Raw genomic sequence first — 25,735 nt, forward strand, 5'->3', positions numbered from 1 at the left:
AAAGGGAGATATACAGGAAATGGAAATATACTGTTAAGAGGATCTTATATTCTGCACAAAGTGGTATTTTATTTGAAGACAGGCTATAAGTTGAAAATACATAGTATAAACCTTAAACTTTTAAATGCAACAAAGAGATATATAGAATATATAGTGGATAGAATAGAATGCAAAAAATAATCCCAAAAAGCCAAGAAAAGAGGAAAATGGTAATAAAGTATAGATGAAACAAATAGAAAACATTTAGTAAAATAGTATATTTAAATTCAACTACATTGATAAAATAAGTTATCTAAACAGTACAATTAAAAATATCAGGCTGGATTAAAATGTAAGACCCAAATATACACTGTCTTCAAAAAAAAAATTTAATGGTAAAATGTAAAAGAATTAAAAACCATATATCATGCAAACACTAAATGTAAGAAACTTCAAGTCGATAGATTAATATCAAACAAAGTAGAATTCAGAACAAGAAACATTACCAGAGACAAAGAGGGACATTTAATTATAATAACCGTCATTTTATAGAAATAACGATCTTAAGTGTGTATACACGTAAAAGCTTCAAAATATGTAAAATAAGAACAGAAAAATAGAAAAAAAAGTTAATTATGTTCAGAGATAAACATTCTTCTCTCAGTAATTTATCAAAGTAGACCAAAAACCAGTAAAGAAATAAAAGATTTCATCATCTCTAGCAACCAACTTGACCGAGTTGACACTGATAGAATGCTGTACTCAACAGTAGAATACACATTCTTTTCAAGGGTGCATGAAGCATTCACCAAGCTAGAAAGCATGCTGAGCTGTAAAACAAAACTCAACATTTTTAAAAGAATCAAAACAATGCAGAGTATGTTCTTTGACTGCAGTGAAATTAACTAGAAATCAGTAACAGAAGGATATATGGGAAATTGCTAAGTCAAACCACATACGTAACTATACAATGTTTCAAAAAAAAGGAAATGAGAAAGTTAGAAAGTGTTTTGAACTAAATGAAAATAACACAACATTAAAATGTGTGTGATGCAGCTAAAGAAGTTGTTAAAGGGAATTTTATAACTCTACGTGCTTATATTTTAAAAAGAGGAGGGCCTAAAATCAATGATCTAAGCTTTCATCTTAAGAAACCAGAAAAAGGAGCAAATTAAACCTAAAGTAAGTTGGAGAAAGGAAATAAGAGCAGAAAGTAATAAATTAGAAAATAAAAAAAAATTCCAAAAAATTATGGAAAATCTGGCTCTTTGAAGGGTTCAGTAAACCTTAAGTGACACTAACTGAGGTGGGAGAGGAGAGAGAGAACACAAATTACCAATATCAGAAACAAAAGAAGAGATATCACTAGATCCTACAAACATTAAATAAGAGAATATTACGGACAAATTTATGCCAACAAATTTAAAACTTAGACAAAATGGATGAATTCTTTGAAAGACTCAAGTTACCAAAACTGACTCAAGAATAGATAGGTGACTCTTATGAAGCTAATCTAGCACTGATTCACGGAATGCCACTGAAAACCATTGGTTTGGTTCAGATTTTATCTAAGCATATCAGTGAACCAAAGGCATAGAAGATTTGAGCAGGATTAGATTGTCCAAATAGAGCCTAACAACCTACTGAACAATGAAATATACAGTTACAGTTGATGGCTACATCACCAAATAAATCTCTGAATATTTGTTCACTGACTTGACTGAAAATTTTGAGTCAGTTATTTAGGAGTTGTATAAACATAACCTTCAAGATTCAGATGTGAAGGCACTGTGGGTGGGCTTTCCCAACACCCATTCCCAGTTCCCTTCTCTGCTCTCTCTGAGCCTCCTTTGCAGCTAGATAAAAGTGGCCATATGCCACCATTCTGGCAAATGAATGTAAGCAGATGTTTGCTAAGGGTGGGGGAACATATCTTGATAAAAGGGGACGAATGTTCAGCAACCATCTGCAAGTGAGAAACTGAGACAATCCTACCATCACTCAGCAGCTGAATCAGTAGTGACAATAATGGCCTCCCTCTTGATTTTTTTTATTGTTATATGAGAAAAATTCCCACTTCTTTAAAAGCTTTTAAGTTGGGTTTTTATTAACTTGCAATCATACACAGTCTTAATAGAAGACTATGACATATTCATATTCCCACAGCTAAGGCAAAAAGGGAGCCATCAGTTTAGTTCTTGCCTTGACTAGCTACACAAATCTTAGAACCATCTCTTAGCATCAGCACACCTGCGTTTTATCATCAATAGATAATAATCATAATGATAATAACTATATATTGAAGATGCTGCTGAGGGACAGAACAAACCAGAGGCTTCAGAATCTCTTGCAACCACTGGAAAGACAGTATGCCAATACAGGAAGTCCTTACACATCAGAATGCTGAAATCTAGGCTGTGATTCTCTTTGTAGCATAATAAAACATCAGTAAGCAATTTTAGCATGAGTATGAAGAGTCTTGAAATTTTTTAGAGGCACATACACTGAGAGCCAACTCCCAAAAGGATCACGAAAAGTAAATTAAGCACATTCAATGTTTTTCCAACAGACGCCCATGACGATATTTCATATGGAGGAATCTTTGCCTCTGTGATTCACTTTGCAAATCCTATGACCCATGTTTCTTTTCACATGATAAAACATCAGGGTTCTGCAGAAGAACTCCCTGTGCAGCAGATATTTGTGGTCAAGGTTCTGAGAAGATTTTTGCCCATAAATGGCTCACACTTTATCCAGTTAGAAAGAAATGGGAGCTCACAGAATTTCACAGGACAGCTAAGGCCCCAGCAAAGTCATGCAAACCAGCTGGGCATGTGAATAAATGGAGAAAGACACAGTCACTTACCACTTCCACCTGAAAAGGAGTGGCGATGAGATTGAATCCACACAACCATGGCATCTTACCTTTCTTTCTTGAAGCATGGAGCCCTGTTAGCTCACCATTCTAACTGATGTCTTGTATAAAAAGAAAGGACCTAGCATCACCCAGCTCTGCCGCTTACTAGCTGGCTATGATGACTTTGGGGAGGTAATTTAAACATGCAACCTCCTCATATGTAAAATACAGATAATGATGACTATGACCTCTTCCTATCAGAAATAAACATTTATTGAGAGCTTACTGAATACAGAAACCTGTTTTAAGTATTTTAAATGTGTTAAACTCATTTCGTTGTCACAATTCTGACATACTCTCTATCATTATTTTTATTGCATTTTAAATTGAAGAAATTGGAAGAAGAGTAAGAACTGTTCCTGAGGCTACACAACTGGTATGTGACAAGGATTAGGTAAAAGGTTGCTGTCAGGATTGAACAAGAAAATACAAGTAAAACTCTGCCTGGCACATAGCAGGTATGTGTCATGATACATGCTAGTTACTGTCTCTCGGTTACCTTCTGCTTGTGATGTCACCTTAGAAACAGCTACAGAAAATCTACTGAAGGTTATGAGTGGGGAAAGTGGCACAGATTAAAGTACTGAAGCTTTCTATTGAAAATTGTTAGTGGGGTAGTGACATGCTGGGTAAAGCCGTTATAGGTGTTTCCTAAGAACCCATTGAGGAAAAACGACCAGCACAAGTCAGATACAGACCCAGTGTAAATGGAGAACTAAAGTTAAGCTCAGGAGAGGAACAAATGCTGAGTTCTCACCCTGGTAGCGGGAGTTATAAATTAACGTAAAGGAGATAGCCCTGTAACAGACACTTTCCCAACCCTTCCTAAAATAATCTACAGTGGTCTAATCCTTTTGTTTTTCTTTGCCATAGCTCGAGAGTCATTGGCTATCTTTCTGCCCCATAGATAACCCCACTCTATTAATATGGACTGTTAGAACATTTTTTCCATTCCCCAAGATATACTTAATGCTAATCCTGTTCTTGATTTCATCTTTAGCCAAGCTGAATTTTATGCGTCTTTATTTGTATTGCCTCCAACCCTGTTTAAAACCTTTCACTGTGTTCTCATTTTCTTAAAGATGTTTCCTGCAATGAAAAAGATTTATTCTTTAAACGAACGTCCATGGAAATAGTTTTAAAGGCTTTCTTTTCAACAACTCTCCAGCATAGCTTTCTGATGTTTTTAGAAATGGGATCATTTGGGACTGTCTTGTGATTTGTAGCATCCTTGGAGAATGACTCCTTTCTTTCCCAGAGCACCTTCCACCCCACCCTCTGCCCCAGTACCAAGGTGACCTGTATCTTAGCTCCATTGTCTCCTTCTTCCCCCTTGATTCTGCTCGTCCTGTTCTTTTCCTGAATCATCCATCTCCCCCTCTTCTACGTCCTCTTTTCCCACAACGCTGCAGACTTTGTCTCTTCTCTTGCTAGTCCCTCCAGCTTCCTACCATTTTATTTCCTACAGTGGTCAATTCTCTCCAATAGTGCCCTCATTTGGAGTTTCAGCTTTGTCATGACCTTAGCCCTATTACCCTCTAAGAATCCCCTCTCTAGGATAACCTAGGACCTCCTATTTGTCAAAGTCATAACCTTTCCCTGGTTTCATCCTCCTTAATCTGAGTAGCATTTGGTGACATTGAGCTACCTCATCCTTCCCGAAATTCTTCTCCTCCTCCTGGAAGAGGTGCTTCCTCCAGGGAGCAATCTTTGATTTCCCAAAACAAGATGTGACCCCCTCCTCCCTGCAAATGCGTGTGTCTATGTTGTACCTGTCCTCATAGATTATAACCTCCTTGAGGGCAGGAGCCTAGTTTTATGCCTCTCCCCCAACACGCATATACAGCCTGGAGCTAACACAGTGCCAAGTTCACAGCAAGGATTCAGCAAACATGGTACAAGTACAAAAATAAACTAGGTCTCAGAATGTCAGGATGCAGCTGAACATGGCCCAAAGATGACTTTAACTTGGACTGTCTACTAATTTTTAAATATCTGAGTTAGTTATCAGCATTTAAAAACTGTGGTATTTTACATGAAAAATTCTGATTTCTTGGTTGTTTTATTCGACAAATCTGATTTACTCTCATCTGGGTCCCTATTCCTGCATGGCCACAGAAGGCAGGATCTGAGCATCTGCTGTCCCCTTGGGTGAGTCTCCTGTCCTGTTTTTTCTGCTTCACTCATGGACATTGCCTTCATGGCCCCTCTAGGCACTTTAATCTTGTGAACCCTTGAAAAATGAACCTGTGCAAAGGGTAAAGGTAGGACACACTCATTGGTTATCAGTGTTCCTGCCAGCTCTGTCCTCTAGCTACCTGTCAAGAGTTCAGAAGGAATGGCAAGTTGACTCATCTCTGAGCTCCCTGTCACTGGCCTGGACCTGGAAAGAATGCTTCTTCAAGGAAGCTTTCCATGACTGCTCCTCTTGGAAAACCTCTCCCTCTTTTATACCCCTAAAGCAGGGTGTACAGGTAATACAGGATCCCCCTCCTTGCTCAACATGCATGCACATGCATGTGTGTGTGTACACACATCAGCTCTGGCTGTATATATGGCTCAACTTTGGCTGCCTGCTGCCAGTGTTATCCACACATAACACTCAATGCACATTGGGGTTGTTTGCCTTTATTCAGAGGTCTGTGAGTATTTGGGTGGTGAGCAGTGGAGGGGTAAGAACCTAGACAGGGACATGGAGAAGAAGAAGAAAAGGCAGCAGTGATTTAGACAGACAGCAGCAATGATTTCGTATCTATTCTCTTAGGGATGGCCCTATGCATTGAGTGTGGCCTGTGCTGAAGAGAGAAGACCCAACGCTGACACCGGTGTCCAGAGGGGCTTTGAGTAGAGCTGCTCTCATGGCCCAGAAGACACAGAGCAGCCAGAGGCCCAAGAGAGTCCTTTCTGGCCTTTGCAAAGAACATCTGCACCTCCCTCCACTCGGAGGCCTGGAGGGTTTGGATGGTTGGCACGCTTGGCCTGGGTGGTGGGCTTCTTATGATGAGTCATCACTGTAGGGAGACTTGACATGCTGAAGGCAGTGTGGATGTCAGGGGGCAGAAGAGGAAGAACAGAGCAAATGTGCATGGTAGCAAGCTGGTTGGAAGCACTTGTGAAGCACCTTTGGGGGCTCCCAGGAGTAAACTGGGGCTCTCTGCTTAGGTCCCACCACTAGACAGATGGAAGCTACCATGTCATTAGACATTGATTTACAGGTATTTGTGTTCACATCTCTATTCATTGGGATATAAAGTTGGCTTCTTTAACAAAGAGACCTAAGTCAAAGTCATTTACATTAATAGTTGCCTTCTCTCTCAGGTAGATGTCCAGGGACATGGTCCATGCTTGCTATGGCTGCTTTATCATCATCAGAGCCCACGTTCCCTCTATCTTGCTGTTCTGCCATCCTCAAAATGTGGCTTCTATCTCATGGTTCTTCAGGGAATCTCCAGCTCCTGCCATCATATCTGCTTCCATGTAACAGGAAGGAAAAGAAGGGGGAAGCATGGAGACATCATTTCTTTTTAAGGCATAACTATATCTTACACAGATCACTTACATCCCATAATCCAGAAAGTTGTTATGGGACCACCTCTAGCTGCAAGAGAAGCTGGAAGATAGTGTTTGGCTTGGTAACCATGTACCCAGTTAAAAATTCTATTACTTTAGAAGAACAGGAGAATGAATATATTAGATTTCAAATACAAGTTTCTTCCAGAGCATCTGTCTCCACTAGACCAGAAGCTCATTGAAAATCAGGGCTTTAGCCAACCCTGATTCCACCAAGCACTAGCATAATACGTGCACATAGTTGACAGACCATAAACCAGAACTGCCATGACGTCCTGTTCTTGCTACTCCATCACTATGGGCTGGTCACAGTGGGTAACACGTGTACCTGCAATTAAAGCTAACCCTCACAGAATTGATGCCTTCTCTGCCATTTACTTGCTGTATGTGTCTGAGCAAGTCAGCCTGGACCTAAGTTTCTTCATCAATTCAGGGGGAATCATAATACCTACCATGATAGGGTTGTGACGATTAAGGGTATGTTTAGTGCCTGGTACTCAGTTAGCATTCAATAAGTGGTTTAAAAAAATTAGACCATCCCATGGCAATGTCAGTGACAGGCCACATGCAGAATTGCAGTCTCTCTGGGCAGTGCATACAGCTGTTGTTGAGGACAACAGGATAGTTCCAGGTGAGTGTGTACTTGCTTGAGGCAATGATCTGTATAAATGACCAAGGAGAGAACTCAGCTAGTAACCTTAGGAAACCAATAGTCTGAATTTCTCCACCTATCTGTAATAAGACTTTTTCTCAGCATGGCCTTTTTGCCAGAACCAAGAGAGATAGGTACTGGGAATCCTCTTCCCTCATGGCCTAAGGGAACTGGGGGGAAGCAAACAGCGTTGCAGTTAAAGGTTTCTCTGTGCTGTGGAATTCCAACCCTGCCAAGGGGCCAAGAGGTTCATTGCATGAGGTTCTCCAGCCCATCCTAAAGGGCTTCTCCTGTTCCAAACAATAAGAATTCTTGGCTGAAGTGCTGCAGACACATAGTGTGGGAACTAACTCAAGGCAGTTGACTCGTTTCTTTCCCTCCAGAAGGGCAAGAATCTATACCTCTCTCTAAATCACTTAGAGTCATAGTATTGATCATACAAGCCACCTTTCCCAAGGTATGGATAAAAATAACTATGTGGCCTTGAACATGTCACTTGCAGGGACAAGAGTCACACTGACAAACAGTGTGACATGGGAAAAGCATGGGACTGAGGCAGCCTTTGGATCAAGTCTCAGTTTCACCACTTAAATGGGAGATTTGGGGCAAGCCCTGTAGCCTTGCAGAGTCTCAGTTTTCTCATCTGTAAAGTGGAAGCTACTTCATGCCAGTGATCCATCAGGGTGGAGTGACGGTTCAAGGAAATGAGGTAGTGAGTGCTTGTTAAATGGCACCTATTAGTATTCTCTCTTTTCATTTTCCCATCAAATTCTATCCTGCCTCCTGTTGCCTCAAGACCCAGATGTGTGATCATGAGGATATTCCAAACATGTGGCAGATCCTAGTATCAGACAGGACTGCGGGGACAAGACAAAGAGCAGAGGGGACTAAAAACAAAAATAAAATACCTTCAAATCATAGCCATACAGGATTCTCCTTAGGACCATCATTGGTCCTGGGTGTCCTCACAGCAGCCCCATCGGCCTCCTGCTACAGTTGCTGTGTCTGCAGAGGAGTGGGCCTGGCACATGTTCTCAGACGTTACACTACAGCTGGGAGAATGTGGCCCATCAGCCAGCTCGCTCTGTCTTCACCACCACCCCTAGGGCCCTCGCTCCTTTTTATCTGTAAACTCTCCAGCACAGGAAGCCATGCGCTTACTGACCTCAATATCCTCTTTGGCAGAGTTATCCCACGAAAAATTATGAGTGCAACTGGAATATTTTGAAAATATTAATCTGATATAATTTGTTTGTCTTTAGTCTGTGAATTAGAAGTTGGAGCCTTAAGCTTATTACTCAGAAAGAGAGGGTGGTTGCTTCTAAAAATAGCAAAAATAGTTTTTCCATAGCCCATTCTTGGATATTGGTTTCCACATTAGAACATTCCAAAGTATAGAATGTGTTATTTATTTATTTTTAAAGCAAGGCCATCTGGCTCAAATGCTAATGCTTAAGACAACAAATCCTTCATGTTTCCTAGTTTCCTAGTAAAAGAAAACAGCGTCACAGAATAAGCGCCCTGCCGAGGGTCCTCTTCTCCACCCATACTAGATTCCTTCACTCTCTTCTCTGGTCTCATTGCTTTTGCTGTACTATTCTTCTACCTATCTTTACTTTCTCTTTGCCTGTCTTTTGTTTTATCCTTCTTTCAAGACCCAGCTCAAAATTCATCTTTAAGAAGAAGACTTTATTGAATAGCTTTTTTTTTTTTTTTTTTTTTGGAGACTGAGTCTTGCACTGTCGCCAGGGCTAGAGTGCAGTGGCACAATCTTGGCTCACTGCAACCTCTGCCTCCTGGGTTCAAGCGATTCCTCCTGAGTAACTGGGATTACAGGCGCCTGCCACCATGTCCAGCTAATTGTTTGTATTTTTAGTAGAGACGGGGTTTCACCATTTGGTTGAACTCCTGGTCTCGAACTCCTGACTTCATGATTCGATCGCCTCCGCCTCCCAAAGTGCTAGGATTACAGGCGTGAGGCACTGCCCTCAGCCTATTGAATAGCTTTTGATTGTACAGAGTTATTTTATATACTGCTTCAGATTTAGGAAGAAGTTTGAAAGATGTTCATTTTATAGTTGTCTAGTTCTGCTATATGCATCTACACCTAGAACAACAAGAGTAATTGTACATGTGATAAAATAGAAAACAATATAGGTATAATCCAACCTTATTAATTGGACATTTCATTCTAATTAAATGGATGTTACTCTATTAGGTAGATAAATAAAGTGACTGAGACAGGTGGCCAAAAATTAATTGTTTCCTTTCGAAATGTAGCAAAACATACCAGTTGTTAGAATAATTAACTGGGAGACCATTAGGCTGAGATGTCTCCAGCACCTTGGATTCTTATATAAGCAAACCAAACCCCAACTTAATGTAAACAGTAAAACAAAACTTAAGGTTAACCAATCAGAAACCACCAACTAACCTCTAACTAGAGGCTTTACTAATTAGAAGCTACCAAGTAACCTCTAACTAGGGACTCTCCGCTTTAACCAATCAAATAGTTTCATTATCTGGCTTTCCCAAACACCTAATGAAATGTCCTCTTGTGTCCCGTTTGGTGGAGCACTGAGCCACTTGTGATCTGGCACTGCCCAATTCATGAATCACTGAATTCAAAGAAACTCATTAAAATTTTAATGTGCCTAAGTTTATCTTTTAACGCAATCAGCCAACAAACAAATATTCCATCAAGATACATTGCTTCTAATGGTTCTGTGGGCAGGTCACTCTGACCCTTAAAGTTGATCAACATGGTGACAGCGCATTTCTCATCAGTATTCTGAACTGGCGTAACCCTGGCCAAGTAGCACTGGGCATAAAGGCAAGAATCCTCTTTCTTAGTCTAAGAGCAAAACCTCATGCCTGTAGGGGAAAAAGCAGCATATTGTAGGCAAGGCAGAACCGAGAGTACATTTTAGTTCTTGTCACTTTAGCTTCCCCTTGGGGTACCTATTTAGGCAAAGTTAATGAACATTTGTCACTCAATAAATCATCTATTCTATATATGTCTCCCAAGCATCCAGTTCTCTTGATCTTTTCAATATTTTCAAAAATATGCAAAGATTCCACAAAAATTAAGACATTTCAAAAGCTAACACTAAAGACATTATTACATTATTTTGAGAAATTCATAGAATTTAGTCACCAAATTCAAAGGGGCAGAAGGCCATCCTAGAACAGCTGGACTTGATCACACTGGGGCTCAGAACACGATACCCCAAAGCATGGTGTTTTGGTGTGCTAAATTCTTTGAACTGAAGAAAAATAGAAAAACTCCAGAATTAAAGTCTTTCTGACCTTCTCCTATCCTTCTGTCTCCTGCCCCTCTTCTCCACCCCAATGCCACCCCTCTCAAAGCAAAGTAAGTCATAGAAACCAGAATTCCTCTTTCCCAAGGTGGGCTATAGAAACTGGAACTCCCCTCTCGCAAAGCAAGCCCCCAAACCTAGAAAAGTCACTCTCTCCCTTCAAGACCCTCATTGCAGAGGGGCCCTGCCCCGACAGGAGGCGGGAATGCTGTAGAGAGATGCCAAGAAGAATCTAAACAAATTTGCTGGGTTTCCCCTGCCCTCCTCTCAGTCTATCACGATTAAACCTACCCTTTTGTCCAATCACATTTCTACAGGGCTGTCCATTCTTCATGGAACCTAACTCTATTAGTCTGTTTTCACACTGCTTATAAAGATATATTTGAGACTAGGTAATTTACAAAGGAAAAAGGTTTAATGCACTCACAATCCCACATGGCTGGGGAGGCCCCAAAATCATGGTGGAAGATGAAGGAAGAGCAAAGGGATGTCCTACATGACTACAGGCAAAGACGGCTTGTGCAGGGGGACTTCCATTTATAAAACCATCAGATCTCGTGAGACTTAGTCACTATCACGAGAACAGCACAGGAAAGACCCTCCCCCGTGATTCAATTACCTCCCATCGGGTCCCTCCCACTATGCATGGAAATTATGGGAGATACAATTCAAGATGAGATTTGGGTGGGGACACAGTCAAACCGTATCACTAACCACAAAAATAGACAGGCTTCCCTGGGTCTTTGGGTCTTTACTTTTGAAGGCTTCCATATCACCTAAAACTTTGAATACATTTGTTATACTTTTCTCCTGCTAATCTGTCTATTATAGGAATGTCAGCTGTGACCCTTGTGATAAGCGAGGAAAAACATCGCATTTTTCCCCTATAATTATGAGATACCAAAGTTCTCAGATAATTGACTTGTGACTGAGGTCTGAGAGTGCTTCTACTCCAGACATTAGTAACCAGACTAGCATTTTTGGATTGGGTCCCTTTCTTTTAGAGAGACCTCATCTGTCACGCCTACAGGATTTTCCAAATCTTTGCTCATCTGCTGGGACTTTCTGAGGTATTTTAAGTTTCTTTTTTCTTTGGCCCAACCCTTGGTAGGAATATGTCCTTCTCAAGTCTTAGCATGTTTGGTTTATTTTTTGTACATCTTTTACAAGGGGTCACCCTTTTTATTTTTTAAATTTATTTTTAATTATTATGGACACATAATATGGGGTACATGTGATATTTTGATAAAGGCATACAATGCGTAACAATCAAATCGGAGTAATTGGGATATCTATAACTATAGCCTTGGCTATAGTTAACAATAGCCAACAGAAAAGCTATAGTTAACAATTTATTGCATTTAAACATTTTACAATTTTGATTCTATGTGGCCTTTTTCATTTCTTTACCTAAGCCCTTGATGTAATTAACAATCAGTAACTCCCTGTCAGATGCATCAGTGACTATTTCATTCTCCACTGTATGGGTGCTCTTAGAAGTGGTTGTCTTAAGGTATTGTTCTACAGATTCAGAACTTAATCCTTTTGAGAATAGATGAGCGTGTTTAACAACATAATGCTAATCATTTCATTGAGTCTTCTCCACGGTCTACATCAGGGCCTCAGTCAAGTGACCTCTGTCTCTTATCTATCCTCTGTTTTTGGAGATGGGCCAGTGACAACTGGTATAAGGTTGCTGTGTGCATGTTTCTTAAACTTCCTGGAGTGAAAGGCTGACTGACTGTTAGACAGGTCCAGGTATCTTAAGTCCAGCATTCATAGGATCCAGGAAACAGGCAGAGGTCAGTTGGATTTCAACAACAACCTGGCATACCTGTAAATCACTGACACCATCAGAGATGCTAGTGGAAATCTGAGACATAAATAGGAGCGTATAGAGTTATTTAGAAAATAATTCCCCCCATCCAAATTATATTGCTATTATTCTTACTCAAAGCATGCTATTCTATCAGTGCATTTAGAAGAATTCTAATGATATGGTTGAGTCCCTATTTGTTATGTTCATCTCCTTACCCACCAGGAAGCTCCAAGAGAACAGGAATCACATTATTATTTTTGAGATATTTACCCACATAAAAGTAATCTTAAGTATACAGGGCAATGAATTTTTATGTAGACACCCATGTATTCACCACCTAGGTTAAGATGGAGACCATATCTACTACTCCAGAAGGTTCTTTCATGTCACTTTCCAGTCTATATTCCCCATTCTAGAGGTAACCACTATTCTGATTTTATCACTATAATTTTTCCTGTTCTTGAACTTCGTGTAAATAGAAACAGTATGCATATTCTTTTGTACTTGACTTTTTACTCAACATAAATGTTTTTGAGGTTCGTTTTTTCTATGTCTCTAACATTTTTTCCTACTGGTTGCTAGTATCCCATGACCTGAATACACCACAATGTGTTTACCCTTCTCTTGTTGATAAACATTTGAGTCACTTATACTTTTAACCACCATCAAGAAACCTGCTATGAACAGCCTTACAGAAGTCTATGATACACACCTTCATTTCCTTTTTTTTTTTTTTTTTTGAGACGGAGTCTCGCTCTGTTGCCCAGGCTGGAGTGCAGTGGCGCGATCTCGGCTCACTGCAAGCTCTGCCTCCCGGGTTCACGCCATTCTCCTGCCTCAGCCTCCCGAGTAGCTGGGACTCACAGGTGTGAGCCACCATACCTGGCAACACCTTCATTTCTTTGGGTATATACCTAGGGTAAATTCCTAAGTCATAGGGTAGACATATATTTAACTTTAGTGTATAGTGCTAAGTAGATTTGTCCAATATAGTTGTACCCTTGTATACTTCCTTCAGCTGTGATTGAGAGTTCTAACTGCTCCACATTCTTGTCAGCACTTGGTGTTGTCCATCTTTGTGGTTTTAGCTATTCTATTCAGCATGTTGTAGAGTTTCTATTTGTATTCCCCTTATGAGTAATTTATGTTAAATGAAAATCTCTCAGGACAATCCTTTTTCTCCCACAATCTGCAAGCAGAACTATTTGTTGACAGAGCAGAAGTTAGCATGGTTAAATATAAACACAGGTATGATAAAGTCTGTTTCCTATGTCCTGCTGGCTTAGTTTTTAAGAGCTGTTTGTTTACTCTCAAAGCAAAGCATGCTGTGCACAGTGGCTCATGCCTGTAATCCCAGCACTTTGGAAGGCTGAGGCGGGGGGAGGATTTCTTGAGCCCAGGAGATTGAGACCAGTCTGGTTAACAGAGGGAGATCCTATCTCTACAAAAAAAAATTAAAACATTAGCTGGGCATAGCAATGTGCACCTGTAGTTCCAGGTACCTGGGAGGCTGAGACAAGAGGATCACTGGAGTCCAGGAGTTTGAGGCTGCAGTGAGCTATGATCTTGTCACTTCTCCCCAGCCTGGGCAAGAGGGTGAAACCCTGTCCCAGAAAAAGTAAGTAAAATAAAAGCAAAGCATTTCTATTAGAAGTTTTGCCTTTAATTTCCCTGACATGTAGAGAAACAATTTCCTTGGACCATTACATTTGACAGTTTGGTTTCACAGAGACCTTCTGTTAGATGATACACTGTGTTGAATACTATCCACCCCAAAGTTAATGTCTACCTGGAGTTTCAGAATGTGACTTATTTGGAAATAGAGTATTTGCAGATATAATTAGTTAAGATGAGGTCACACTGGATTAGGATGGGCCCTAAATCCAATCATGGGTGTCCTTATAAGGTGGCTATGTGAAGAAACAAAGACCCAGGGGAGAGGAGGCCATGTGAAGATAGAAGCAGAGACCGGAGCAGGGCAGCTACGAGTCAAGGAACCCCAGTGATTCTTGGAAGCCACCAGAAGCTAGGAAGAGGCAAGGAAAGGGTCTGTCGTAGAAACTTCAGAATGTGGCCCTGTCAACACCTTGATTTCAGACTTCTGGCCTCCAAACTTGAGAAAGATTACATTTCTGTTGCCTTAGGTCACTAGGAAACTAAGAGATGGCTTTACAGAGAACGCCACATTCAAGGAAACAGCACAGGGTTAGCTAAGAATTCTTGAAGTAGCACGTGGTTAAGGAGGCTGGGAGGTCTGGGTTGGGTGTGGCAAAGCGGCTGTGGCCAGACTGCTTCTCTAGATTCCTCCTCACTGGGCAGGACATCTCTGAAGGAAATGTAACAGCCACAGTCAGGGGCTTACAGACAAAACCCCCATCTCCCTAGGACAGAGCACCTGGGGGAAGGGGCAGTGTGGGTGCAGCTTCAGCTGATTTAATCGTTCCTGCTTGCTGGCTCTGAAGACAGCAGCAGCTGATCCTGACAAGAGGGATTCTCCCAGCACAGGGTACCGGCTCTGCTAAGGAACGTTCTGCCTCCTCAAGTGGGTCTCTGACCCCAATGCCTACTGACCGGGAGAAACCTCCCAACAGGGGTCAACGGATACATCATACAGGAGAGCTCCAGCTGGCATCAGGCCAGTGCCCCTCTGGGATGAAGCCTCCACTGGTGATACCCAGGCAAACAGGGTCTGAAGCAGACCTCCAGCAGACTGCAGTAGACCCGCAAAAGAGAGGCCTGATTGTTAGAAGAAAAACTAAAACAGAAAGCAATAATATCAACATAAAGGACCCCTACCCAAAAACCCCATCCAAAGGTCATTAGCCTCAAAGATCAAAGGTAGATAAATCCACAAAGATAAGGAAAAAAGCAGCACAAAAACGTTGAAAATTCCAAAAACCAGAATGCCCTGTCTCCTCCAAATGATCACAACTCCTCTCCAGCAAGATGCAAAACTGGACAGAGAATGAGACTGACGAGTTGACAAAAGTAGGCTTCAGAAGGTGGGTAATAACAAACTTCTCTGACCTAAAGGAGCACATTCTAACCAAATACAAGGAAGCTAAGAACCTTGATAAAAAGTTACAGGAACTGCTAACTAGAATAACCAGTTTAGAAAGGAACATAAATGACCTGATGGAGCTGAAAAACACAGCATGAGAACTTTGTGAAGCACACACAGGTATCAACAGCTGAATTGATCAAGTGGAAGAAAGGATATCAGAGACTGAAGATCAACTTACTGAAATAAGGTGAGAAGACAAGATTACAGAAAAAAAGAATGAAAAGGAATGAACAAAGCCTCCAAGAAATATGGGACAATGTGAAAAGACCAAACCTACGTTTGATTGGTGTACCTGAAAGTGATGGGGAGAATGGAACCAAGTTGGAAAAAACACTTCAGGATATTATCCAGGAGAACTCCCCCAACCTAGCAAGACAGGCCAACATTCAAATTCAGAAAACACAGAGACCACCACAAAGATACTCCTCAAGAAGAGCAACCCCAAGACACATAATCATCAGATTTTCCAAGTTTGAAACAGAGGAAAAAAGGTTAAGGGCAGCCAGAGAGAAAGGTCAGGTTACACACAAAGGGAAGCCCATCAGACTAACAGTGGATCTCTCTGCAGAAACCCTGCAAGCCAGAAGACAGTGGGGGCCAATATTCAACATTCTTAAAGAAAAGAATTTTCAACCCAGAATTTCATATCCAGCCAAACTAAACTTCATAAGTGAAGGAGAAAGAAAATCCTTTACAGACAAGCAAATGCTGAGAAATGTTGTCACTACCAGGCCTGCCCTACGAGAGCTCCTGAAGGAAGCACTAAATATGGAAAGAAAAAACCAGTACCAGCCACTGCAAAAACACACCAAAATATAAAGACCAACGACATTATGAAGAAACTGCATCAACTAATGTGCAAGATAACCAGCTAACATCATGGTGACAGGATCAAATTCACACATTACAATATTAACCTTAAATGTAAATGGGCTAAATACCCCAATTAAAAGACACAGACTGGCAAATTGGATACAGTATAGACCTATCAGTTTGCTGTATTCAGAGGCCCATCTCACATGCAAAGATACAAATAGGCTCAAAATAAAGGGATGGAGGAATACTTACCAAGCAAATGGAAAGGAACAAAAAGCAGGGGTTGCAATCCTAGTCTCTGATAAAACAGACTTTAAACCAACAAGATCAAAAGAGAAAAAGAAAGGCATTATGTAATGGCAAAGGGATCAATGCAATGAGAAGAGCTAACTACCCTAAATACATATGCACCCAGTACAGGAGCACCCAGATTCATAAAACAAGTTTTTAGAGACCTATGAAGAGACAGACTCCCACACAATAATAGTGGGAGACTTTAACACCCCACTTTCAATATTAGATCAATGAGACAAAGTTAACAAGGATACTCAGGACTTGAACTCAGCTCTAGACCAAGTGGACCTAATAGACATCTACCAGAACTCTCCACCCCAAATCAACAGAACATATGTTTTCAGTGCCACACAGCACTCATTCTAAAATCGACCACATAATTGGAAGTAAAACACTCCTCAGCAAATGCAAAAGAACAGAAATCATAACAGTCTCTCAGACCACAGTGCAATCAAATTAGAACTCAGGATTAAGAAACTCACTCAAAACTACACAACTACCTGGAAATTGAACAACCTGCTCCTGAATGACTACTGGGTAAATAACAAAATTAAGGGAGAAATAAAGACGTTCTTTGAAACCAATGAGAACAAAGAGACAACATACCAGAACCTCTGGAACACAGCTAAAGCAGTGTTGGGAGGGAAATTTATAGCACTAAATCCCCACATGAGAAAGTTAGGAAGATCTAAAATTGACACCCTAACATCACAATTAAAAGAACTAGAGAAACGAGAGCAAACAAATTCAAAAACTAGCAGAATACAAGAAATAACCAAGAACAGAGCAGAACTGAAGAAGATAGAGACACGAAAAACTCTTAAAAAAAAAATCAGTGAATCCAGGAGCTGGTTTTTTGAAAAGATTAACAAAATACATAGACCACTAGCCAGACTAATAAAGAAGAAAAGAGAGAAGAATAAAATAGACAATAAAAAATGAGAAAGGGGATACCACCACTGATCCCACAGAAATACAAACTACCATCAGAGAATACTATAAACACCTCTATGCAAATAAACTAGAAAAATATAGAAGAATGGATAAATTCCAGGACACATATGCTCTCTCAAGACTAAACCAGGAAGTCAAGTCCCTGAATAGACCAATAACAAGTTCTGAAATTGAAGCGCTAGTAGCCTATCAACCAAAAAAGCCCAGGGCCAGACAGATTCACAGCCGAATTCTACCAGAAGTACAAAGAGGAACTGGTACCATTCCTTCTGAAAGTATTCCACACAAGAGAAAAAGAGGGACTCCTCCCTAACTCATTTTATGAGGCCAGCATCATCCTGATACCAAAACCTGGCAGAGACACAACAAAAAAAAGAAAATTTCAGACCAATATCCCTGATGAACGTCGATGTGAAAATCCTCAATAAAATACTAGCAAACCAAATCCAGCAGCACATCAAAAAGCTTATCCGTCACGATCAAGTAGGCTTCATCCCTGGGATGCAAGGCTGGTTCAACATATACAAATCAATAAATGTAATCCATCACATAAACAGAACCCATGACAAAAACCACATAATTATCTCAATAAATGCAGAAAATGCTTTCAATAAAATTCAACATCCCTTCATGCTGAAAACTCTCAATAAACTAGGTATTGATGGAACATATCTCAAAATAACAGAGCTGTTTATGACAAATCCATAGCCAATAGCATACTGAATGGGCAAAAACTGGGAGCATTCCCTTTGAAAACCAGCACAAGACAAGGATGACCTCTCTCACCACTCCTATTCAACATAGTATTGGAGGTTCTAGCCAGGGCAATCAGGCAAGAGAATGAAATAAAGGGTATCCAAATAGGAAGAGGGAAAGTCAAATTATCTGTTTGCAGATGACATTATGGTATATTTAGAAAACCCCATCATCTCATCCCCAAAACTCCTTAAGCTGATAAGCAACTTCAGCAAAGTCTCAGGATACAAAATCAATGTGCAAAAAATCACAAACATTCCTATACACCAACAATAGAGAAGCAGAGAGCCAAATCACGAGTGAACTCCCATTCACAACTGATGCAAAGAGAATAAAATACCTAGGAATATAACTTACAAGAGACATGAAGGACCTCTTCAAGAAGAACTACAAACTACTGCTCAAGGAAATGAGAGGATACAAACAAATGGGAAAAAAATTCATGCTCATTGATAGGAAGAATCAATATCATGAAAATGGCCATAGTGCCCAAACTAATTTATAGATTTAATGCCATTCCCATCAAGCTACCATTGACTTCCATTGCAGAATTAGAAAAAAACTACTTTAAATTTTATATGGAACCAAAAAGGAGCCCATATAGCCAAGACAACCCTAAGCAAAAAGAACAAAGCTGGAGGCATCATGCTATAAACTATACTACAAGGCTACAGTAACCAAAACAGCATGGTACTGCTACCAAAACCGATCTATAGACCAATGGAACCGAACAGAGACCTCAGAAATAACACCACACATCTACAACCATCTGATCTTTGAAAAACGTGATAAAAATAAGCAATGGGGAAAGGATTCTCTATTTAATAAATGGTGCTGGGAAAACTGGCCAGCCATATGCAGAAAACAGAGACTGGACCTCTTCCTTATACCTTATGCAAAAAGTACTCAATACGGGTCAAAGACTTAAATGTAAAACCCAAAACCACAACAACCCTAGAAGAAAACCTAGGCAACACCATTCAGGACATGGGTATAGGGAAAGAGTTCATGACTAAAACACCAAAAGCAATGGCAACAAAAACCAAACTTGACAAATGGGATCTAATCAAACTAAAGAGCTTTGGCACAGCAAAAGAAACTATCCGACTGAACAGGCAACCTACAGAGTGGGAGAAAATTTCTGCAATCTATCCATTTGACAACGGTCTACTATCCAGAATCTACAAGGAACTTACACAAATTTACAAGAAAAAACAAACAATCCCATCAAAAAGTGGGTGAAAGATATGAACAGACACTTCTCAAAAGACGACATTTATGTAGCCAACAAATATGAAAAAAAGCTCAACATCACTGCTCATTAGAGAAATACAAATCAAAACCACAATGAGATACTATCTCATGCCAGTTAGAAAGGTGATCATTAAAAAGTCAGGAAATAACAGACGCTGGAGAGGCTGTGGTGAAATAGGAATGCTTTTACACTGTTAGTGGGATTGTAAATTAATTCAACCATTGTGGAAGACAGTGTGGCGATTCCTCAAGGATCTAGAGCCAGAAATACCATTTAACTCAGCAATCCCATTACTGGTTATAAACCCAAAGGATTATACATCTTTCTACTATAAAGACACATGCACACGTATGTTAACTGCAGCACTATTTACAATAGCAAAGATTTGCATGCCCATCAGTGATAGACTGGATAAAGAAAATGTGGCACATATACACCATGGAATGCTATGTAGCCATAAAAAAGAATGAGTTCATGTCCTTTGCAGGGACATGGATGAAGCTGGAAGACATCATTCTCAGCAAACTAGCACAGGAGCAGAAAACCAAACACCACATGTTCTCACTCATAAGTGGGAGCTGAACAATGAGAACACATGGACAAGTGGGGGGGGGGGAACATCATTCACCAGGGCCTGTCAGGGGTGTGGGGGACAAGGGGAGAGAGAGCATAAGGACAAATACCTAATGCATGTGGGGCTTAAAACCTATATGACGGGTTGATGGGTGTAGCAAATCACCATGGCACTTGTATACCTACGTAACAAAACTGCATGTTCTCCACGTGTATCACAGAACTTAATGTAAATTTTTTTTTTTAAAAAGTAGCACCTGGTGCACTGATGTGGAAGCTTCACAGTGGAAATAGCAATGCTTCAGATGAGATATGCTTTTGTAATTAAACTAAATTATCTGATGGTGCTGATGAAAAGACCATCTTTGATTTTTTAAGATTTGCTGCATATCCAAGGATTAGGTTCTGTGGGTTCTCAGGAACCAATTCACTACTGTTGAAGACTGTTTCATTTGCCTCAAAGTAGAATGAAAATACCTCAAGGTAGAGCACAGTACAGTGCCCCGCACAAAGAAGGAGGGAGTAAATATTGGTCAGTAAACTTTGTAATGCACAGGTCTCTCAGTTGTCAAGTGACAGAAACCAACTGGGACCTACTTTTATCAGCTCAGAACTGTGAAGACCAGGACACAGCTTGTTTCTGGCAGGGCCAGACCCAGGGGCTCACAAAATACTCTCAGGGAATTGTCTGCCATTTCTCAGCTCCACTCTTGGGAAGATTTTTTCCACCACTCTCTGTAAAGGCAAAGGCAACGACCAGCAGCTCTAGATTCCTGTAATCCTTACAGTTAACAATCCTAATTTAAAGAAAGAAAGGAAAGAAAGAGAAAGAGAAAGAAAGAAAGAGCAAAGCAAGAAAAGAAAGAAAAAAAGAAAAAAAGAAGTGCTTCTTAATAGAAAAGCTCCAGTGCAAGGTACTGATTTACCCTGTTTCAGCACCAATGGCTGTGACCTGGATGGTGGGAGCTCTGGACAAGCCCAGATCACACGGTTAAACCACGAGGATTGAGAATAGGGAGGACTGTTTTTACCCAGACCTTGGCAGACACAAAAACATATCCATCACTCACCTAAGCTGTCACTTGGAGTCATCTTCAGAATGAATTGCCACTGCTGGTCATTGCTCAGCACTTTTTTTTTTTAATAGCCTCCCTGGTTGTCTCTAGGAGTTTCATTTTTATGCCATTAAACAGTAAGAGGAAAACAGTCTGTCATCAGCACCAGTCCTTTTCTACAGCAAACTTCCCTGGGCTGACTCCATCTAAAACCCATCAAGATACAGCTACACAATCTAAAGGAATAAAGACACTAATAGAAATTTCAAGGAACAAAAGCATTAAGATGGAACCTCACTGATCTTTAACTACAAAAAAAGACCCATATTAAGATGGGCAGGATGAGATGGCATTGCAAGGAATACCCAAACTTCTGAATCTGAATGAAGTAGGGTGGTTACTTTTAAAATACAAAGGAATCTATGCCCGGGGCATCAAATTAAGCATTATTTGATAGTTAAGAACTTTCAGGTCTCCATAGGACAGGAATTCATCAAACTAACTTTTAAACTATTCCAAACAAGCTTTGGAATATAAACAGGTTTATGTTTAAAAATGAGAAACAGAAAATATGAGCAGCTACCATTTATTATAACATGGCATGATATATCAGGCACTGTGCTAAATGCTTTATATGAAATGTTTACTCTTCTCAACATCACTCTAAGGTGGGTGCTCGTGCCGGACTTAAGACAGTACTAGGCTTCTCCACTCAACAGTTTACATGTTTCTTTAATACCAAATTTTAAACCTCTGTCTCTATTGTCTTTGAGCCTAGAATGGGAAACAGAAGCCACCTGCTCCACACGGATCCAAGAAGGATGAAACTCAACAGCCCACACAAGGAGAGAAGCATCGCCCAGGCCTGACCTAGGGCCCGGAGGGGGCTCCATCCACTTAGTGCCGTTTCGTTGTCTCCTCGCCCATTCTGTGGCCACTCCTATCTGTATATTTGTGTACCAGCCTCGTAAAAAGTTCATTAGAACGACAGTCAGCTGCCACTGTGAAGCAGAAACAGACCAAAAGATGAATACACTCTCCCAGGGCAAGTCACAGGAGCCCAGTAGCTGTTGGCTCCAGAGAGTGACAGGAAACAGACTGGCTGGTGGCTGCCAGGTGTCCTCCTGTGCCATCTTGTTGACACTTTTCTCAGAGTGAATATTTCACATCCAAGTTCTCTCAAAACATAGCATCTCTCTCTCTCTCAAATGCTACTCAAATGAAGCTCAGGAATCCTGGAGTTTCCGGATGGTTATAAGAAATGCCTGCTATTTGAGAAATGTTTTGCATATCTAAATGCCCACTAATTGTTGGGACTCGGGTTCGCAAAGCAATCCTGGACCATGTCATGACTCTGGAAAATTCTACCACAGAGGCCCTTTCCCTGACGCTCTCTATGGCTATTGAAAGCTGATTTTTAACTTTACAAAAGGATATTGCTTATTTTGCAAAAATAAGACCTCAACAAGTAAAAGGAAGAAAACAAGAAGCACTGATAATCCCATCTGCCTAATACACTAGTTCACGTCCTTTTGTCTCTCCCCAAAGAGGACTCATATAATGCAAACTATTTAGTGGTTTGCCTTTTTGATATTCAAGTGAAAGTTTTTCCAAGTCCATAAATATATCACTGTAACTCTAAAATAATATAGTGTGGACACAGCTACTTTTATATTTAAGTAAAACAAGGTGAATTTGGTAGATACTATATATTCTGATAACTTCTTGCTAAAGCTGACATCTAAAACAACTGGTTGGAAGAATTCTTAAAAATGTAAAAATGGTCGTTTCCTTAATGGTATGTCAAAGAATTGCTTTGGTTACTTTTCCTCTGAGGCCGACTTTTATTTTCTTATTGCATTAACTTCATTGGCCAGTACCTCTGAGGTTCTGTGTATAGAGCCTAGATGTCCCTGAAAAGCTAAACAGAAACATTAGCTAAACATCTGATGCAGGTTTTCCTGCCAAGAGAAAAGACAGCTCCCCTGCTTCACTCTCCCTTGGCCTTGTTTACCATCCCATCCACCATGTGATGCCATTAGACGTAGGGGTGGAAGGGCACATCCAGCCTGCTGTTATGGAGGCACTGTCTCCTCCAACAGACTTTATCTTGTCACTGAAATGGTTGTCATTTGTAAGGAGGCTTCCTGGCAGTAATATTTATTCAAGGGAAATAATAGAGGTGGTGTCTTTCTTGGTTTTCTTGTTTTTCAGTATGCAGGCGATGGACCTTTGCTTATTACAATATTATGCAGCTGTCGAGGGGAGTGGGAGAGAAAACAGGAGAGACTGTTTGCTAGAGCTCTGGGCATCTTAGGGCCAGCACAAAAATTATCTTCCCTTTCACAAGGCTCAGAATGGCTGTGCTGCCCAAGGCCACATCTCTAACTGTGGAACCCATCACACTACAGCACAGCAATACATCAGCACAGGAGAGGTGCCCTCCACCTATCACTCACTGGCAGGCCTTCTGACTCTCATCTCCCTGCCCTTCCGAGGCTGCACCGGCATGGGCTGTTCCAGGCCAGTGGCAGGCAGAGGGGCGGGTCCCAGTGTAGGTCAAGATCATCTTTTCTTTGGGGTCAAGATGAAGGGAAACTGTAGCTCCGTTTCCAAGGCGCTCTGCAGAAATGTGCAACCTTGGGAGAGCAGGGCGATGAGAGCCAGAGGGCCCACCGGTGAGCGGTAGGAGGAGTATACACATCTCCCCCGTGCTGATGGACTGCTGCACTGGAGGGTGATGGGCTCCATAGGGTCTGTCACAGAAGTGCAGCCTTGGGCAGCACAGCCATTCTGAAGCTGCTCTCCATTTCAGATCTGCTAAAGAGCTGTGTCACTAAGTCCTTAGACTTCTTGTCATGAAGTAGATGAGTCAGCAGTGGGAGCAGAGCCTACTGTCGGAGAGAAAACCAAGATAAGGGTAAATTTAGACTGTTGCAGTACAAGGGGCTGGGCATGCTCTTAGAGCCACGTTTCCTATAGAGACCAGCCCCAGATCGCTGTGTCCCCCCCAAGGGTGGGAGTTACCCCTGTACCTCTGGCCTGGTCTTCACTTTGGCTCTCATCCTCTCTGCGTTCCAACACCATCCGGGCTTCTTGTGGCTCTTGTTCTGGATTCTATTATTTCCCTTGAGGGGAATGATATTTCCACAACTGGCCCCTGAGGCTTGTGTTTTGACGGTGTCCTTGGCTCTTCTTTGTCACTGCCACCTTTTCTGACGTTGCTCTGCCACCCTAGGCTGCAAGCCCCTCCCTGGGTGGTGTCCACCTCCCCAGCCACCTGCAGAGACACCTGACCCTCTGCTGCCCTCTAGTGTCGCAAACCGTACCTCAGCACCTGGATGCAGAATTAACTGGCTGTGGGCTGGATCCCGTTTTCAAAGACTGTCAAGGAGCCAGTTCCTATACTGGCTCAGCTGCTTCCCACTAGGCTTGTTTAAAATCACCACACCAGCCTGGTATGGCAGCATCGTGGGGTCTTGGGAGCCGTCCTGCATAGGTGGCTCCTAAGGCTCACTCCACAACCACTTGCCTCTTTTCCGTATCTATTTTTGAGTGTGCGAAATAAAAGAGCTGGAGGGCAAATGAATAACCCTCCTTTTCCTATCTCAGCTTTAGTCCCAATGGAAACCATAACACAGAAGGGAGAGAAAGAGCCCTTGTTTATTGCATTTGCTGTTTGGGACCAATTATTGAGAAATGGTAAATTTACCAAGTGGACAGGTCACTAGGTACTATAGTGATTTCATCTCAAATGATCCAGAGTCTTCCATGAAAAGAAAGCTTTGAAGGGCCAAATAAAAATGAAAACCCCTCATCTGCATTTTTTAGAATAGTACAAACCCCATTCCATAGTCCAATACTTTTCAAACTTTAGTGGTTTGATTCCACCAAAATCTCCTGGAGGAATTTTTTAAATCCGGATTCCTAGGCCCTGTTTTTAAAGATTCTGCTTTATCAGGTCTGGGCTAGAGTCATTCAGAGTAGCACTCCTCCTGTCTGCCAGCATCTCCCAGGAAAAGGTCGTGGAGATTAGCATTTATGTTAAAAAAAAAAAAAAAAAAGAAAAGAAAAGAAAAGAAAAGAAAAGAAAAACCACCAAACAGGAACTTGATAGCTTCTGATGTACAAGGTACAATTATGCAATAAGATAGTCTTACAAGCCAGGATATTTTCTTGAGAAACAATTTTCCATATCTGGAAATTGACCCCTTCTTTTAGCACATAAAAAGAAAACTCAGACTTGAAACCCTTAGCAGAGAGTGCTAAAAGTATAATTGGAATATTTGTAACACAGAGAAAGCATAAATGTTTGAGGTAATGGATATCTTATTTACCATGACGTGATCATTATGCATTGCATGCCTGTATCAAAATATCCCATGTACCCCATAAATATATACACCTACTATGTACCCATAAAAATTAATGAAAAAATAAAGAGCCGGGGGAGGCCAATCCAGCCAGCAAGTGCCACTGGATCCCAGCAAGCTGGGGGAGGTCAGATCACGACTAGGAGCGTTCTCCAGCCACAGCTTCTACTGCAAGGGCCGGGAGGGCAGGATGTAACCAGCCAGCTAAGAAGACGAGAGAAGTAGAGAATGTTGCCCTGGGCCTCTGCTAGCATAGATGATGTCTTTGTGCACATTAGAATAAGGTACTATTTTGGGCAGAGGGAAGGCAAAAGGCACCCCTCCGGGCTGGCCAATTA

The 25,735-nt window shown here is 41.1% G+C and overlaps 1 long non-coding RNA gene across 1 annotated transcript; it reads right to left on the minus strand.

The window, feature by feature from the left end:
- Nucleotides 1-546: 546 nt before the first annotated feature.
- Nucleotides 547-24,629, minus strand: LOC105497245 (uncharacterized). Its single transcript, XR_011606876.1, has 3 exons — nt 24,060-24,629; nt 6,191-6,363; nt 547-3,985 (listed from the first exon to the last, which is right to left on the minus strand). It is a non-coding gene; the product is annotated as an uncharacterized lncRNA (long non-coding RNA).
- Between the last annotated feature and the right edge of the window lie 1,106 nt (nt 24,630-25,735).

This window comes from Macaca nemestrina, chromosome 8 (genome assembly GCF_043159975.1).
Source record: "Macaca nemestrina isolate mMacNem1 chromosome 8, mMacNem.hap1, whole genome shotgun sequence".
Lineage (NCBI taxonomy): Eukaryota > Metazoa > Chordata > Mammalia > Primates > Cercopithecidae > Macaca > Macaca nemestrina.